Raw genomic sequence first — 19,686 nt, 5'->3', positions numbered from 1 at the left:
TGTTCATCACCCGGATACAAATCGCTGTCTCCAGACAGTTAAGTTTGGAACATTGATTTCAGAGGCAACATGACAGCCTTGGGTTATTAATATTTTCTATCATTTATTTGACTCAGAATTCTCCTCAGTATTACAAAGGCTTCAAGTACTCCCATTGTCTTTTTCAAGACGAGGCGACGATATTGCAAGATTTATTAGGGAAATTGATGAGAGTATACCCGTTTTTGAATGAAAATGTACTGTGTTATATTTAAAATGTACATAACCACAAAGCGAGGTCCTGTAACTCAGAACGACCATAACAAAGAGAACCAAAGAGACAGTATTCAAAACAGGAGGCTTACTACATACAAGGTAACTAGTTTCAACCAGGCCCAATACAATTAGAAAATGGAAGACAAACTTTTCAATTTGTTGCGTAGAACAGACCACCACGTGGCATCTGCACTTGGGCCACCCTGCGTCAAAACAGCAAGAGCCTCTTCTTCTTAATGTTATCAATATTTACAAGAATAATAACAACAAATACAAAAAAAATCTTTGACTTTAGGATATAAAAAAATGTCTGCCCCATGTACCCAGAAGACACAGTGCGCTAGTAGCTTGTCCCCATTACTGTCACAAAATTAAATCTTTCTTGCCTCAAGAACCCACCACCGTGAAAGAGAGTCAGTCCCAGAACAGGCTTCATGGCTCCTTAAAAATTAACCAACTACATCAGCAATAAAGTGCTCCCATAAAATCCCAAGGAAATGGGAACATAAAACGGTGGCTTTTTTTTATTACATTTTTGTAGCGCCCACAGGCATATTGGTCTGGATTTACGGAGCTTTCACCCAAGCGGAAAAGTGAGATGCAGGGGATTTCTCTGGCACTTGTGCATGACATAGAAGCACATCACATAGACAGGGATGAAAGTAAGAACAGCCAACACCTGAAACATGCTTCTAGGCCACTTCCAAGCACATATAAAAAATTGAAGAGAGTAAAGTTCAAGAAGCAGAAGAGACGGTTGAGAGGTGCATTATTTAGTGAAATGTACTAATCATCCCTATGCAGTGCATACCCCACCAAAGGAGAGGAAGGAAGGTTTACCCTGCAACCATTGCCTCTTCAGGCATTTTAGCACCAAGCAGATTCCAGTCACCATGCACTCATTGTAAAGCGAGTTAATAATACAACCCTACATGCATGTATCAATGCTTAAAGCTACGATTTTCTTCCAGGCTTGGTGTCTTGCTGTCTTAGGAAATGGATTGTTTGGGCCAGTAAGCTGAACTGATTCACACCTAAAATAAGTAACACCGTCTGTTTTCTTAAACGATGTGAAATGGAAGCGGTTTTGCATCCTATAAAGAAATGTGACCCTCATGCCTACTCTTTGTTCCACTGTTTCTTAGATAACTTTCCATATCCTGTTGAAGGAATAGGGTAGTGTGCTCAAGGAGAAGGTTTATTTTCATAGAGTGGTTCTCACTTCTGCATGAAGCTAATCAGATCCCTACATTAAGTCAAAGGTTGTTGGAGTTTCCTCTCAATTGCACAAGACCCACTCTGCTCTACCACCTCGTCCTCGAACCTTTATGGTACGCACTTCTGCAGTCTTCTAGTAGTCCCCATTTATATCAGGAAAAATTACCACCCTCAAAGCTGTGTTTTCCGCTCCTCCCTCCAGCAGCAGCCTACTGCAATCTAGGCCACTGCTAAAGCATCTGATGGACCTAAAAACAGCTTGTGACTTGTCTCAACTCTTGAATGGCTGTCCCTTAAAGAAGTAGAACCTTGGTGGCCTTCATCTTGTGCCTCGGGTTTTTAGACTTCAAAGCACTTCGACTCAAACACTTTATATTTTAACTTTCCTTTAGGAGAGTATAGCTTCACAGTTCTGGTCTAACGTTCCATTCAGAAGTCCGGCTGGTTCTCCCAACTACATGTGCACATGCCCAAAGGCCCCAAAATTGTTGTCCATTATCACCTTACCAAACATGATTCAGCTCGTCACTAGACAAAATCTGCCCTCCTTGACCCACTACTCAAAAACCGTTCACACCAAATCCACATTTAAGTCCAGTTGCTCTTATGCATTCTGGAGGAAAATAAAGTGAACCTACATACACTCAAATGGTGCAGAGTTTAAGAAGACATAAGCATAGGTACAGTTCTAAACAACAAAGCAAACATGAGTCAATTACATCTGTTTTTTTTATGGTTGATGCCAACGGTCTTATGGACTTAAAAAAAATGTAGACAGTGAGGCTACGCGAACTATGCGAGCACCATATACGTGAAATTACAACAGACTATAAGGTAAGTGGAGCTAGAAGTCAAACAAGAGGATGCGCATAACGAGCAAAACAACCAATAGGAAAAATGAAGTTGCGCCAGCACCTGCACGCAACATTGTTGTTGCCTAGTCATGAATACTGCATCCAGTTTGGGAAACCATATTTCGAGAGGGTAAAGAGAGACTGAAGGCAAGCTAGAGGATGGCAAACCAAGATACTTCAAGTTTAAAATATAACCACCCCGTGTGTTTCCAGAATCTCAAAAAGAACACAGAAAAGAAGAAAGTGCTTGGTGGAAGAAAACCACTGTGATCAATAAAGGAAGCAAGCACATGACAAACAATAAGAATGTATGAACGGGGTTTCTATGTTAAAAGTGTAAATGTTGGGGGAGGGGGGGGGAGTAATTACTTTTCTCCATATAAGGGTGTCACAGGGGACAAAGAAAAACCCACGAGTATAAGCAGTAAAAAAAAATTGTAACAGAAGCATAATATGACAGAAACGAATGGGCAATACAAGTGAGCAACCACTCAGAAGGTTTGAAACCATGATTTCAATGTCAAGGGCAGAGTGAAAATGGACAGACTGGATAGGACCAGTGGATCCTCAGATAAGGAAGATGGAATTTAAAACTGAAAGAAGAAGATTTCAGGGCAGCATTAATCTAATTCCCTTAAAGTCAATCCTTGCTCAATAAACTGAGTGAAGGAGGGTGCTTGTCTTTAAACAATGACATGTGACACGGTCTAAATGCATGCACAGTCCCATCAACGTACAACAAACACTACCAAATGATGGGTCCTTCAGTCTGACTGACAGGCCTCTCAGTTCCACACGAAAGTGGGCCACCGGCTAAAGAATGTGCAGAAATGTCAGAAAAATTACGGTGAGCCATACATAAATATTATTAACAAAACATTATCATTTACTGGGATCCTTTTCGGTACTATGTCCTCCCAGATAGTCTGGTTCCCTTGTGAAGCATCTTAAACTGCTCCGCAGACGAGTGTAGGGGGTGAGCATGTGCAGCGCCAATCACTGCCCTAGTGCATCGTCGTGGAGTCAGATGTCGAGATATGACAGCAGCAAAGTGGACTCTACAGAGGTCAATGTTCAGTATCACAAAACAAAATAAAATGATGGATGGGGTGTTGAAACCTTTCAAACACTCATCCCCAGTCACAGTCTGGGTTTAATCCATGATTGTTTTGCTCGCCACGTCACTCCAGTTTAGACCCAGCCATATGCCAATCAGTCTTGACCCTGTTCTCTATGGGAACAGTCCAGCCTGAACTGCCAGGCTCTCCCGGGACAGGAAACAAGCATCCTGAGGCTGGATTCAAAGTATCACCCTTTAGCAGCCAGGCTAGCTTTAATCCAGTGGCGCAGCGAGCAAGGGACCCACGTCTGGGCCTACCCTAGCCACGAAGGGCACACAAGGCAATATCACAAAACAAAATCAACACTCCGTCCATCATTTTATTTTGTGATGTTGCTATGTGCGTCCTAAGTGGCTAGGGTATGCCCACCCATGAGACCCTTGCTTGCTGTGCCACCAGATTCAAGCTAGCCTGGCTGATGAAGGGTGATACCCTGAAACCGGTGCCAGGATGCTTGAATCCTGTCCAAGGGGGACCTGCCCTGGCGGGTCAGGCTGGACTTCTCCCATGTCAAGACTGATTTGCATATGGCTGGGTCGAACTGGGGTGACATGGCAAGCAAAATAACCGTGGACGAAACCCAGATCTGTGACCAAGGATGATTGTTTGAAAAGTTTTAACACTCTGTTCATCGTTTTATTTTGTGATGTTGCAAAGTTCAGTATCCGCTTCATGGGCAAAATCTTCTACCCAACAGTATAGGAAGCCTTTTAACGTGTTAATCAGCAGCCTACTAGGAAGCACTGGAGACCTGAAGAAACGCTAATCAGGCAATGCAAAACGGAGACAGAGTTCAAAAGGCCATAAAATAACCTATAAATGCGCAAAATAATTTAGTGTCTCCGATTATGCGCGGTGTGTCATTTAGACACTAATTTAATAACACACAAACCAGTCAGCAACCTTCACCTCTATGTTTATCCAGTCAGTGCAGTGGGTGCTCCCGTTTAAACCGAATAAAGCATTACATTATTCCCCGTTAAGAATCCAGATACTAATGCCTGTAACCTGACACTGTGAGGGCCTCAGAAGCAACACAGAACTCCGGGCACGAGACACCGTTGGAGGCATGCGTGCTGGTGAACGGATCTGCCGCCAAAATCCGCGGTTAAAACACGCCCCCAGGTCTGCTGCCAAATCATGAAATTCTGCTCTGCTTCCTCTCAGGAAACAGAACAATGCAGGGGATAAACCGACTTTCAACCTCCGTCTTCCTTCTCCTTAGATACACGTCGCACAAGACCCAGCTCTTAAAGCCAGACATTTGAGAATATGCGCGTCATTTTTTGTTGTTGTTGATGAGCAAAACGGTAAAGGATTGGAGGCGTCTTGTGGCATAAAATTCCCTTCTTCCGTGGCTGTGGAATTCCACGGTGCATTCTAGGGAAGAAATTAGGAGCTACCAGGAAAGGCTTCAATGTGCCATGATCAGTTCCCACCTCTGTCACTATTGGTGGGCACTTTGACCTTAACACGCCCCCGTTGTTCCAATGCCCATGATCTGCCCATCAGAAGGCTATTGATTTTTCTAAAATTGTAGGGCAAAAACCTACTGAGAACCAAAGGAATAAGGGTTCAAGCAGAGACACAAGGGTATGTGTGTGTGTGTGTGTGGGGGGGGGGGGGTGAATCTCTACGGGTCCTAGAACCCCTACAGAAAGAAGGGTCTCTTCTGGAAAGGGTGGGCCTTATCCATGGAAGTGATTTTCCAGACTATCACTGGCTATGAACATATGCTCTTTGATACGTTATGGTATAGTACTTTACAAGCACAGCAAATTATCATCACTTTTACTGTCTAAAAAAATTGAGTCAATGCCATGAAGGGACTACGGGCCAGATGTAGCAAAGGTTTTTACCCATTCTGTGTCTATGGGAAAATGTGTTCGTACATATGGCCCTAAGTGTGGGAGAACTGACCATGGTTTGGTTTTGTGAAGGTGTCTTTTGTTGGCATCTTGTGACCTCGTACTATGATTACACTGCCACCTTTTATATGAATTCTGAGCAGTAAGAGGTGCAGTTCGGGACTTCTGATGGGCTTATATGTACCTTCTCATGCACCCACAGCTTAGTCCTTTGTAGCTTTGAGAAATTCAGTAATATCCACTGGGATCGGGCAGCTGAATTCAATGTTTTCCTTCTCTAGGGGAAGAAGCTTAAAAACAGCCAAGATCAAGAAAAAGGCACCTGGCTGCTGCACAGGTACAAAGTAAGATATGTCCAACAATCACACTGCGGGTGGGCATGAAAAAGTCATGCCTCTGAGCCTGTGCCCAATAAAAGAGACCCTAACACTTGTTCTCCATCCCAAGGTGGGCTTGAGTGAATTCCAGCTCATTGGCGCCCTTACTCCTAAATTCCTAGACCACTGGGCTATTTGTCTACAAATGCAAGTCCTCACTTGTCATGTTGCAACTTGAGGAGCAAGAGTAAAGTTTTCCAGACAGTATCCAAATTTAATCGCAACCTTCCTTGTACGTCCCTCCTTTTGTTTACAGGCTCAGGACTAACTGCATCTGTTACCTCTGGATCTAAGGTTCATACTCACCAAGTATCTTCAAAAATAATATCAGTGTGCTCTGACCAGCACTGTTAAAATCCAGCATGAAGAAGAGTGGTCTCTACAAATGCTATGTCTGTCTGCCAGAGGGTCAAGCACATATCTAACCATTAACAATTTAATATTGCTACAAGGTAGGATTCCACCGCAGGACCCGCAGCCTTAAGGAACGCCCCAGGAGGTTAGCTCACTCAGCTTCACGATACGTCCACTAGCAGGTGCAAAAATAAATAAAGAAAATACCAACCCAATTGCACTCCTATGATTATGCCATATCGATCAGAGTTCGCTATGGACTGCATTTCACCCTCACTAAGACACAAGACTGCCCCAACAATTCTAAACATGTGTAGAAAAGGATTTTATAGACTTTTAGCTATGAACCATTTTCTTATGCCGTTACATATACATACCATCACCACCTTAAGTTGACTCCTTGTACCCCCTAGAGCTCTCCAGTCACTATAGCTTAATATGGACACAATCCTACGTAAAAAGATTTGGCTCCCTCCCCCCCTCACAGAGGTGTATGGCGTTTGTGATACCCTGACAGAATAATGTCCAACAATACAGGGGAAAATTAGATGATTATGTTTATGAAGAAACTCCACTACCAATTCCTTCAACATACAGAACTCATCAAAAAAGGCTTGGTAGCTAGTGTAGGGAGAATACTCCAACCTACTTCATTTGCCTAAGGATTTTTAGTTGTTTGCTAATCAATGCTAAGTTGTGCCAGTCTCTGACCTGAAAAGCCTCATTCTTATGCCTGGCATCGGACACGTGAAATTCTTGAATAGCTTGCACAACTCCGAATATTTGACATTTTTGTCCGACTTGGCAGGTTGACTCTGTACTACTACCACACAATTGTAGCTTATATCTCTGTGCAGCACCTTTATTTTGATTACATGATCTCAAATTGACGTCTGAGGATACAAATTTGAATGCTTTAGCCTTATGCTCGCGGGATGCCAGAAGAACCCCGTTTCTTGCATCTCCCTTTTTCTATTTGTTAATAAACATTTGAAGACTCCAAAGTGGGAAGAGTGCAGATCTTTCACGTAAGCCACCGAGCCTTCTCTTTTTTTAAACGTTCTAGAATAATGCTACCTATAAATAACAGTTCAAATGAGAGGTTTGGTTTACATTAGGTCCTGTTTTGAATGCCATAAGGGCTTCACATCCAACAAGCAATTGACAAGGCCAATAGGTTTCGCCAATGCGAAATCTATTAGCTTCGTCAATTTTTTTTTTTTTTTTACATGTTTCACAACAGTTGAGCTGCTGTGGAACATGGTTTAAATTAACTAAAAACATTATGACGTGGTCAAAGCTGGCTACGTAATAGCGATTTATTTTACTTTAAGCTAAGTTGCACAGCAGCTCAACTGTCATGCAACGTGTAAAAAAAATAAAAAAACACTGACAAAGCTAACAGATTTCACGTAAGCGAAACCTATTGGATTTGGCAATGCTTGTTACCTTACTGCCATCTTATGGTTTCCTACATCCCAGTCCTTTTGTTAGCGCTGCTCTTCCACTTATCACGACTAGCCTTTTGATATAGCACAGCCCTTCTCCCTTTAATGTTGCACCTTTGTTGGTTTCCTACATAGCTCCACCCCTGTTGACTGACTGGCCCTGTGTGCCGTTTCAGGTACATCCACGTGCTGGAAGCTAAAATTGCCTATTTCAGCAAAGTATTGAATTTCAGGGAGGGTCCGAGAACAGATCCAGATTTTCTGAAGATACTGTAAGCCACAGATCATAAAAGCAACAGTAAGTGCCAACGTCTAAGAGGAATGCCACAGTTGAATCCCCCATATTCCAGGCATCCATGGAGTGAAGCTGCAGCCTTAAAATAATATATATACTAAACTATTCTGGCTGGGCCTATGTCTTCTTCTTTCTTTGCTCACCCCCTAAAACGCATAGAAACACTGTTCCATATAACTAGCACACAACCAGAGCAAGCAATGTCACTGCATCAGACACAGAAACAAGACCACAGAGAAGTGTCATAAAGACAGAGGTAGGACAATTCCACCTTGCGATACTCTCCACCCTACTTCATTGCAAAATATAACAAAAGCAAAGGCACATTTACTAAAGTAAAAATATACATATAATCTCGAAGAAACGAAGTGGGGTATGAAAGAGAAATCAGAAACAAAAACGTAAAAGAAACAGAAGTACTTGTGACCTGACCCATTTGCTATAAAATATCACATGTTACACTTAATTTACTTGATATTGTACTTTTTTGTAAATAAAAAGAAATATATTTCTCTCATAAGGAAATGATGGTAAAAGTGGACAATGTGGAATGTGCAGGGGAGGAGGTAGGGAGTAGAACTGAGCTATGAAGCGGGTGGGAGAGGAGCCGATTTTGAAGCTAGGGCAAATTGCTTAATCTCTCCCTGTCCATCTGAATACAAATGGTGCTAATGTAAAGCTCTCCCTTACCTCCGCTCGAGTTTGTGCTAAACAAACACATGTATTTTATGGAATGGGGGACAAAAGAAGCAAAAAAATACTATCTCTGAAGCACACGGGCAGTGGAAAGACAGGGTAGGACAGTAACTGTCAGCCACTGTCAGCCAACAGGAAAGGGTACTTTGTCTAAACTCCAGGGAACCACCGACAAAACATGAGAAAGTTCTGCTTGATGACATCAGAAGAGGCTGCTAACCAGTCAGAAGCAAGAAAAGGAAACTGACTGGTGAAGCCTACAAATGGTAAGTAATGTTTAGCCTGTGGGCGGGATGTGAACCGTTTTAAGATTTTTTTTTTTTATTAAAAACAAAAGACTTTCCAGGCAAAACCTAAAATTCAGAATAAGCGTGGGCTTAACCTCCCAAACAGCATATAAGTGACTCTGTCTGAGGGTACCTCACAGAATAAGCTCCCGATCAGCACATGTCAATGGTGACAGGACCACAGCCTAGCACCCTTATCGTCATAGCGCCTTAATCGAACAAAGCATGGGCCAACAAGAATGCAATGAAAGCGTTTGTCCACAACACCACTTTTTCAGGTTTTAAGAAGCCAGACAAGTTAAATCAAACATGACAAACAGAACGGTCTCATCATGTCTAAACATATGTTATTACCAACTTAATCGCACTTAAACTGTTGGGGTTGAACGGATGAAAGGTGGAGTCAATCCTGCTCAGATTTGTACATAAGGTCAACAAATAGCATCGAAGTATCCTCAGTGATTGTTCAACCAACTATAATTTGCAGGGAAGATGGGAGGGTGTGTGGGAACCAATTAGTTGCCAAGCTTTGAATTACTATTGAAGTTTCCCGGACTTTCTGCTGAAAAGATTGGTTTATTCTTATTATTTTAGTAAAACTCTGTTAGCTTCTGTGCCTACTACACAACCTCCCTGACAAAGGGGCATCACACTGAACCATGCAGCTTTTACTGAAATTCAATCCTCCAGACAGGCATGCCGATTTGGTATGGGGTTGTTATGTGACAGCCCTTTACATGGAAACCATAAAAAGGACAGAACCACACACATGCTATCCGGGCCTAGCCACCATTCGGGCTTCAGAAATGGAAACTTTTTCTTATAAACCTCGGGTACTAAAAAATACAGGTGATATTATCATATGGGGATATTAGACGCCTAATCGCTGGTGATTTCACCTTCTTGAGCTGTAAGTTTCCTTAGATCCAGAACACTAACAGTTACTAAGAAATGGAGTGCTGAATCGAGGTGTAAACACAGAGATAGTGACCTAGGCCATTTAAATCAAACACCGTATTTGTAAGTGGTAAATCCCCTTGTTCAGAGATGGGGTGATCTCTAAAGTTAGACATCTTCAGATCCTTCCTAAATTGTCCTGATTTTGAAGTGCTGGATACCAAGAGAAATTCATAGAAATGTTTTTTACCTTTATTGCAGTTCTCATGTTCTAATATGGCAAAGTCGTGGTTTGCAGTGTGACAATGTGTGTCTAAAGTGGTTATTTGCTCATAAGAGGGCTGTTTCTAGTGGCTCTCTAAGTGATGCAGCCAGTCATGAAGGTGTTGCTGGATGGAGCGAAAGGCAGTGCACTTCCCTCGGGTTTGGTGTGATCAGTTTAGATTTGATTAGCACCACAGATCACCCAGCCTTTCAGAGTTAACAATAAGAAGACTATTCAGCAGCAGAAATAACTCACAGTAACACCAATAGAATTGTTTTTTCAGTGTTAATGGACAGATATGACATCTCAAATAAGGAAGTAGTTGAATTTCTAGGGTGTGAATTTGTTTTAAAGGGCTACCAAGTCGAACATAGAAGTGAGAAGAAACCAAAGGGGCACATAGCGATTCAGCCAAGATCCCACAATTTAGGTTAGCATGTGTCGTTATGACAACAGTTCTCCATCCCGCTGAAGAAAGAATACAAAAAAAAGCTGCCAGGAGCAAAGGTGTAGGTCAGCTAGATAGTCAAACTTAAAAAGGCACTAAGCATAAAGAAATGAAGTTTGAAAATCTGTGGGATACCGCCATCATGCCTTACAGCTCTGACAAACGCATTCCTTACTAGCCCAAATGGCCAATGGAGATCAAACATGGAGTCTTCAACACGAGCATTCTAGAATCCACATGGAGCACTGGAGCTCTTAATACAGCCTGATATAAAGTCCTTCGTAATTTGGAACCAGGCACCTCATCGGACACAACAGTAAAAACTTTGCAAGAAAGAACCTACCAGATTCAAGAAGGAGGAAACCCAGAAAAGCAGAAGAAATAATCATACAACAGAGAGAATTGAGGACTCCAGGAAAAAGAACTCCTAACAGCAAAATGATATACAACCTAGAATTCGGAAGGAATCATAGCTGGGTGGATAACCTTCCTCCCAGGGCTCTGAAATAAACTACCTAATGACCACCAAAGCAGGTAGCAAGCAATACCCCTCCCAAAGTTAGAAAAAATAACTCTCTGCTTAGTTGCCTATAAGGGAAGCTACATTCTCTCCAGCAGAAGTCCAGAAAAAGTTTGTTGTCTCCAGGACTCTAGAAAAAGGAAACACTAGAGAACAACAGACATAAGGACTATACCCTCCTTGGCCTTTAGGAAAAGATCATATTTACTTCCAAAGTAAAAACTGAAGAATGCACAAAGTACTCCAATAGCAGGAGCTACACTTGAACTCTAGAAGAAGCAATTGACCACACGCGACACATAAGAAGTGTTCAATCCCCAAACCGGTACTTGCTTGCTTCTTTGCTTGCTGTGGATTTTGCTCCATAAGAGCACAGCACACAAAAATGGATGAACAGTGTTAAAGCCTCTGCCTAAGTCCACTTGTAAATCAAAGCGTGTTGTAAAGAGTTATCAGGGCCATGGATCCTAAAACCTCGCCAGAAATTGATAGCTATCAAGGTTGTAAATGTCGCTCGAGTCATCACAGAGACCATATAACAAACCTGGTGCAAGAGAGATCAATTCCCAAAATCATTTACCAGACCACTTTCAGAGCAGTCAACAGAAGTAATCACTGCAGCTTCTGGTGGGTGATACTGAGGAAGTGTGCAGAGTCCACCCGTAACCCAACGGGAGCACCAACAGCAAGAAAGAGAGGCAATTGAGGGAGAAGGGCTGGCTATCCAGAGCTGCTGAAGACTTCAAGTGGCCAGAGGGAGGTCTCGCTTGCGCACTGCGTTTTTTGGGAACCAGAAACAAGAGTACCATCTTGAATCTTTCAAAGCTACAAGAATCTTGCAGGAAAAAAGAAACTGAATATTCAGGAATATCGTGTTATAGGGAGGAATATTCTTTTGTCATGCTGGTGTCACAAACAAAAAAAAGTGCATAGGAAGTAAAGGTTAGCAGCATTTACTAATGGCAGAAAGTAAAGATTCAATTCGAGACCAAATTGAGCCCAAGGCCAACCCCACATGCTACTTAAATATAGACTGGCATACACGTCTCATACAGATTCCATTTGAATCATAAATGTAGCTTGAACACAAACATGAAAGACGAGATGCCTGATGTAAAGTGCTTCGAGTGACCTTCATTTTAATCGGGAGTACTACACCTTGAAGATTCGATACTGCACTGTAACAGTAGCTTTTGGGGTGTACTCCGGAATAACACATTTCTAAAGACGCAAGTCTAGTCTCCTCACATTTGATTCAAACAGTAATAATATTTGTATGTGCTAAAGGGGTTTACTTCCATGAGGAAAATGATAGCTACCCAGAAGCTTAAAGCACTTTCCCCAATCACAAATAAATAAGTAAATAAAGAGCAAATGTTGTTTTGTCCTACTTCGGGTTCAGTTATCTTCTTGCAACCAGATCTCGCCCAAATGAAATGCATAAAATAATTTCTAAATTAGATTCATTGCCCTAAGGCATACTACCCAAAATTCTAAACAGAAAAAGACACAATCTGAACAGAGTTAAAGCACAAACGTTTACACAATCTGCAAATTTCTTTGCATATTCTGATAAGGTAATTAAATACCTTAAAGCCACACATTTATTGTTAAATTTGTGTACTCTGGGCCATTAGAAAGGTATAATTTTGCCAACATTTGAAGGGTGCGAATATCATATCATCCTCATATGTTCGAAACAATAGAAAGACCAAAAGAGCAAGTACCTCAAACTAGTAAAAGTGCAGAGACGTTTTTCAGTCAATGTACTATTCCGATGATCAAGAACAGGCTATTTTGGAAAAGGAACATTTTTGTTTGCAATAATTTCGCCATACATTCTCTGCATTAGGAGGATTTTGCATCTTCAGCATAAAGTATTTTATTGGAAGGACTATCTTATATATTTTCTTACACTTTGACACTCTAATAGTTACAGGTCAAGGGTTTTGAAAAAGATTCATCTACAACAGACTTTTCATCTGCAACAATGTAAACAGCACAATTTACCTCCAGTTTATCAATTGGTTACAGGTTCAGGTCTGGGACGAAGAACAAAACTATCACAGACGTTCCGGCTGCAACAATGTAACCTGCAGAATTTACTTCGAACTTGTCCCAAAATAAAAAAATAATAAATCATTCTGTCACCATTTAGCAAACTAATAAACAGTATTAATTCCTTAAACCTCCACACCTCCCAGGCATGAGTAATTAGGCAACTGTTGTTACATGTTGGAATGATAATGATTCTAAGTCAACAAACGTGCAGGCTTTGCACTAACTTGGGACTTTGGAGACTTTCAGGATACACTGCTAAGCTAAGTAAGAGCAGCGCCCAGGGAGGGATCGTTTAAAACTTGATAGATCAGACCCTGCAAATAACCTTGGCAGAACTTGAAGGGTGTTAAATCCTAGGTAGCCCTGGCTACGTGTGACGCAAAAAAGTGTGAAGATGCACTATTGAAAGAAAGTCTGCAGACGAAGTGCAGCATAGTTTCAGAATTGTAGAGGACTTGAGGGAAAAGGGCCTCCAAGGGGGTTTCTCTGTCAAGACTCGCTCGTTAATTTATGTGTTTGGCCATCCGAAGACAACTCTAGCAACCAATCAGAGAGTTGCAATGCTCTCATACAGAAACAGAGGGATGCTGGAGAAGGTGGTGAAATTGACTGAGAACAATACAGTTAAGAGCTCACAAGGTAAAAATGCGTCACTACTCTCTGCCTAGAAAAATGCTTCAAAATCAACCAACTTGTGCCCACAATTAAAACTACAATATTTAGAACCTAATCTGTTGCAACAGTGACGGATAGCCAATCAGCTAAAATCTAAATATCATAGAAAACAATGGCATTTAGATTTTGGAGGATGCGATATCTGTCACTACTGCAATGGAGTAACCGCTTCGCCGAGATCTATGTTAGGCCCTTCGTTTTCTTCTCTGCTTTTACAAAAACAGAAGATTCAATGTTGAGCACAATATCAAAAGCAGACGAGCAAGACATTATGGACTCCTGTTAACATCTTAGCCTCTGCCCAGTTATTACCCCAATTCGTACTTCCAACCAATCAACTTCCTCCTCTGGAAAAGAAGCCAATAAGTAATCAAATGTAAAGTGATGGAGCAGCTAAGGGATCTAGAATTAAGTGGCCACTAGTACAAAAAGGCTGCTGGGTGGCTCTGTTGGGCTGGAAGAGGCTACCAACTACTTCCATTAATGTCTTAATGCCAAAGTCTCTTGAAAGTGAATGCCTCAATGGAAATTAAGTTGATCAAACAGCAAAGAAAATATGCTGTAAAGGAAGCAGACATATTATACGTTTAAAACATACAAATGGCTTGTGAGGGTCCTGCCACATTCCGAACGGCCCACTCGTGGTCAAGTCACCAAAACGAAACATAAGAAGGCACCTAAAGCAGTTGAAGAAGATGGACGTTTAAGGACTGAAAGAGATTTGTCAATCAAAACATACAACAAATCACCACAGACTTCTATTCTGAGAGGTTCCAATTGGCTGAGACTGGGTCTCTGGCCACTTGGAATCAGGATCAGATGGAACAATGGTGAACATTAAGGCAACATGTTTCAGCCAAGGAAGGGATCAGCCAGACAGAACGAAACCTCAGAGGTCCTAAAAGATTTTCCTGACTTCTAAATTAGCAGAACCTCCACTAACTCCAGACATCAGTCCACTTCAAGATGTAGGATAAAGCAAAATGTCCAGTTTCCAAATTATATTTTTTTAGATTTCCACAAATGAGTCATTGAGATAAGTTGTCAGTATGATGATGAGACAAACCTATTAATTTGAGGGGCACACCACATCACTTTGAGGCATTCCCCTCTGAGCAGGGGACAACCATGTGGTCATATTCACCTAGAAAGGGGAGCGAGTTCAATAGCTCTTCATGTTTCGTTACACCCCTGCGTACAGGCGCTTCAAAACAATCACAAATTAATTACATTAAACATCAGAAGAACAAGTTATTAAATGACCCCTAGCCTTGTACTGATTGTTGTGCCATTGGCTTTAGAAGAAGCAACCCAAATCACAATTGGGCTCTTATACGCTTTAAGCAAGGGGCACACCAGCGATTGAAAATTACTAGTACATAAGAAGTGCATGGTCCACTTGAACGACTCAATTGGTCCTTTCCTTCGCAATAGAATAACACGTGGCAGAGAATCGGGGCTCCTGCCAAGGCGCACAAGTGCATACATAGTTTTAGTGCGTCAGCGCCTTGAAACGATTGAAGCACTATCTAAAATTGCAGAACGCATATGCGCTTTTTTCATATCATAGATGCCTGTTCTCTAATTCAGGGGGTGGGGGCGAACCACTCCCCCTCCCCCCCGTGCACTCGGCCGCCTGAGAGGCACACGTGCTCCTTAGCAGGCCCGGCTTTCAATGTGGCTTTTGTGTGTTGACCGGTCTTTCAACATCCTCCGCTGGAACACAAGAAAAGGTCAACACCAGGCCCTAGCGTTCAGAACATCCCGCCCCCCACTCCCCTCCCAAAAAAACAGGCAAGACGGACGGGCCAGAGTACAACATCCCCTCCCCCCAGGTCCAAAGGAAAACTGGGGGAACCACACAAATTATGCCCAGCATTTGAATTGCCTACGTTCACCCCGCACCAAAATAATCATAGTAACTAAAACTCACCCTTGAGAAACTTTTTTTCCATCATCCCGCAAGCTATTCACGCCCATGGTTGTATCGCCCCCCCCCCCAAAAAAAAGAATAAATAAATAATAAATCACAACCCCAAACCAGCATTTCATCCCAAGCTAATCAACGTTCCATAACATACCAACAGCCTGCCTCCAACCCCCCCCCACCGCGGGGACACCACACAGAGTGAAGAAACTGATCCTAATTAACCTTCCAAGGCCAAGTTCCTTATCTTTGCCCGAGAAACAGTTAAAGAAACTTCCCCTCTGGCCCCTGGCACTTGTGCGGGACTTCACTGCTTGCCACCTACCGTCTTCCTCAAACCCTATGCATCTGCCCGCTGCAGATCTCATAAAACATATACACAGCCCCCATTGATGCCACATTGGGGGGGCAGGTCAGAATTAAAATAATGCTCCAAGCAGCACCCTATAAAACTCTACCCGCCCCACACACACCAGCCCCAGGCCATACAGCCCCCCGCCCCCTTCTTCCCTGTCTCTAAGGGAACCTTTCAGAGTGCATTTGTTCAGGCTGCCAAGTTAAATCTGCCTCCTCATGTCAAAGCATTGAGAAAGCAGCCTGCAGACAGCAGCCCTCTTCTGGCCTGCTGGAGGTAAATGGAAAGATAAGAGGGGGGTCACAAGTCCTCGCGCACCGCTCGCCATTAAAGGCGTCTGCAGGTTATTAAGTGGTGCGCGTAGGGATATGTACACAGAGCCTATCAAACATGGACTGCAGTGCCATCCCTCACCCGTGCCACGGCTGCATGGCAAGCCCAGAATCAGGCCCGAGGGAGGGGTGGTTGGAAATCAATCAATCAACATTTTTAAAGCCCGCAACTCACCCGAAGGGTCTCAAGGCGCAAGGTGTCAGAAATGGGAGCATTATTTCACCAGAAGAAATTCCATGGGCACCTTCACATTTAAGCGTATACCTCTTATGTCAACAAAGCGAGGAAGTACCCCAAAAATAAACAAGAGGCTTAGCGACTGAAAAAGCGAATGCTATTCTGCCAATCGCACCTCTTCCAGGAGTCTGTCATGAAGCGCTTTCACACACTGCTGCTACAGCGCTCTATAAGCGGCCAATTAGCATTATTAATCAATAGCACGGCGATACCTAAAAGCAGGCAATAAATCACGGCCGAAAACCTATTATTTCTTCTGTTTACATTAATTAAAGCGCCCCAACCGACTGATTTAATGAGCTGCGCGGCACATACTCACAAGAAAAGACACAGTGACCCGAAATTACAATATTTTCACTCTTTACACTCCTTAAAGTGGCTTCGCTAGAAGGTTTTTTAGCACGGCGATTCGCGGAGTATTTCATTTATGGGCTTTATGTGTTCTTGTCTTGTTTATTGTCGATAAAGCACCTTTAATGGTTGTTTGGTCAACTACACAACAGTACACACAGTACAACAACACCCCACGGGCTTGATAAGTATCATTATTGATTTTATGCTGTAAAATGCCTTATAGTACGTGTTTAAAACAATGTCAAAATAATTCACGCATTTCTACAATAGATCGCAGCAATACAAGCATGGCACTAACACTCATAGCGCCTAAACAGCCTAAAATTCATGGAAGCCTTAACTGCAGAATGCATCCACACTCGCACAGAATAAACCACGTCTAAAGTGCAGATTATTTTCTTGTTCACAAGCCCAAGGTGCAAACTGCAGCGATTCTCCCACAAAACAAGCTTGCAATACTACAAATAATGGAGATGCAAAATACAGAATAAATTCCCTTGCCCCGCCCCCCACCCCGCGATGAAAGTACTAACGTGTTCAATCTTTAAACAGATAGCCAATATTATAAGCAAGGAGTACATTTCAAACACCTTAAAGTATTTTTCACTTGCCTAAAACCATTACAATAAAGTGCTTTAAACAACCGATATCAAGTACAGAAGGGCTCCAGCAAGATAGAAAAGAAATAACATAGGTCGTTTTCTTTCTGTTTACATTGCTTAAAGTGCCTGCACTACCTCCCCTCCCCCACAAACCCCCCCCCCCCCCCCCCCCTCCCGCCGGGGTATAGCCCAGTCTCCCTTAGCAGCAAACAGCTTCCCTCCTTTTCCTTTCACAATAGCACTGATCAGAAGCTGCCCCTTTTCAATCTGCTCGGGGTTTCTGCCCCCACCCCCTTCTCTCTGGCTTCCTGGACAGATGTACACAGGAGAGAGAGAGGGAGACTTCTTTCTCCTTCCTCCTGCCCTGCGAGAGAGGCCCCCAGGTCCCAACTGGCTTTCAAAAGCCAGACTGCAAGGAATTTACCCAGGCAGCTTCCCAAAGCTCGAGAAACATGTCCCAGCCCCTTTCCCCTCCCCCTCCTTCCACCACCAACCCTAAAAACTACTTTAGCAATTGTAAAACCACCCAAATCCTGAAGGGGAGGGGGGCACGAGGAGGATGCAATGGGATCTGCCGCGACCCAGCAAAACACAACTCACACATTAAAAACAAATAAAACACACAGAAGTGGCACCCACTGAAAGCAGAAACCCTCTCACAAGCTTGCCATGCTCTGCGCGAGCTTTCAAGCCTCTGTGTGACTCCGGCCTCCCGCACACACAAAACAAGCAATCTGAGCAAACACAAGGCTACAATGAAACACCTTAGAACACTGCGAACAAGTCAGCGGGCACTGGTAAAGATTAACAGCACCCCCGTCTCCTAGAGTGGACCAGCCCATGCTTTCCTGCCGTACAATCACAACCTGACCTGCCACTGGCAGGAGAGAGGAAGGACGGCGGGCGAGGAAGTGGGGGGTCCCCTAGCCCGGCTGCAGACCATGCTGCTTCTCCCCCGGTCTCCTGTGGGCATGTGCCCCGCTGGAGCCCGTCGCTGTGCCCTGGCTGGTACAAACGCTCCCTCCATTGTCTCTGCAGCCGGATCCTGCCTTCGCCTCCGCTCTCCCCCCGCCAGCCAAGGCTGAGCAGCAGCCAGGCAGGCTGCGGGCTCGCAAATAGAGGTGAAACTTACCTTCCGAGCTCTCCAGGCTCCCCGGCAAGGCTCACAATCCAATGAGGGGGCTCCTCGGCGCTGCCACGGGGTACAGGGCGCGATCCGGTATTACTGTCCCCCCTTTTTCCTTATCCCCACCCAAAACAGACAGTGAAAAGGAGCTCAGCCTTAGTAGGCGACTGAGTGAATCAACTGGCAGGGAGCAGAGCAAGTTAAAGTGTCACATTACACTGCCTATTCTATTACCACAGGGCCCTGCTCGGCGGCTGCCTGTAAAATCTGGCCTGGATCCTCCCTGCGTTTGGACGAGAGCGGCGCACTACCCGAGTCTGAGCCCTCCCTCTGCGAATATAAACACACGTCCATGCCAAGAAAATGGAACTTAGGGAATACAGGCCACTGTTGCTCCTGATTCAAAGAAGTGTGTGGCCTTAAAGGGCTAGTCTTCTTTATTTTTTTTTCTTTCCATGTTGTCCTTCCGACCAATTTTGTTTACGACTCTTTACTGTTATATATTGTTCTGTTATGCCCCTTTGTTGTTTTACATTTTCCAACGTGTTTCTCTTTTTACTTATAATTTGTCAGCGCTACTAAATACACGCGTTTAAGAAATCATGAGAAGTGTTTTAGAAGTTAAACTGCTGGGTTACGAATGTTAGCATAGTCTTCAAAACGTAAAATAATACATACTTACTTTTCAGTTCGTAGTCTGTCAGGCCGCAAATTCTGTCTCCCCACACTGCACATTAAGCAGAAATAAGATGGAAGCTGTGTACATTGTTAGAGTAAAAAAAATCCCGTTTGTTGGAGTAAAAAATCCAATTTCTTGGTGTCCGAAATTACGAGATTGATTATTTTGAAGACGTTATAAGGGCTCTGAAGTGGATGAAGGGCACTATGCATTCATTATATGAAACAGCACATAAAATAAATCGGGACAAATGCCGTGAGACTCCGAATGAAATCAGGGCAGTAGGCAAGTTTGATTGGCATTGCAGATCAACGTCACTATAATTATGTGGCAGCAAGGAACAAAATTATGCGGCAAGGAATGACATTTATGTATCAAGCAAATGCATTTAATAGAAATGTTGCAGCATTGCTATTAGGAAAAGTGCCATGCTG

The 19,686-nt window shown here is 43.2% G+C and overlaps 1 protein-coding gene across 6 annotated transcripts in view; it reads right to left on the bottom strand.

The window, feature by feature from the left end:
* The window catches only part of ZMIZ1 (zinc finger MIZ-type containing 1), a 469,088-nt gene extending 450,226 nt beyond the window's left edge, over positions 1-18,862 (bottom strand). For 3 of the 6 annotated variants that reach the window (XM_069240175.1, XM_069240177.1, XM_069240182.1), the window contains exon 1: positions 18,580-18,861. The gene's annotated coding sequence lies outside the window, so the exon portion shown is untranslated. Of the gene's footprint in view, positions 1-18,579 lie in introns of all 6 variants that reach the window. The other 3 variants (XM_069240178.1, XM_069240179.1, XM_069240180.1) reach the window with 3 other exon arrangements.
* Positions 18,863-19,686: the final 824 nt, after the last annotated feature.

This window comes from Pleurodeles waltl, chromosome 6 (assembly GCF_031143425.1).
Source record: "Pleurodeles waltl isolate 20211129_DDA chromosome 6, aPleWal1.hap1.20221129, whole genome shotgun sequence".
Lineage (NCBI taxonomy): Eukaryota > Metazoa > Chordata > Amphibia > Caudata > Salamandridae > Pleurodeles > Pleurodeles waltl.
The sequence above is the reverse complement of the archived record's forward strand: the minus strand, read 5'-3'. Positions and strand labels throughout refer to the sequence as shown.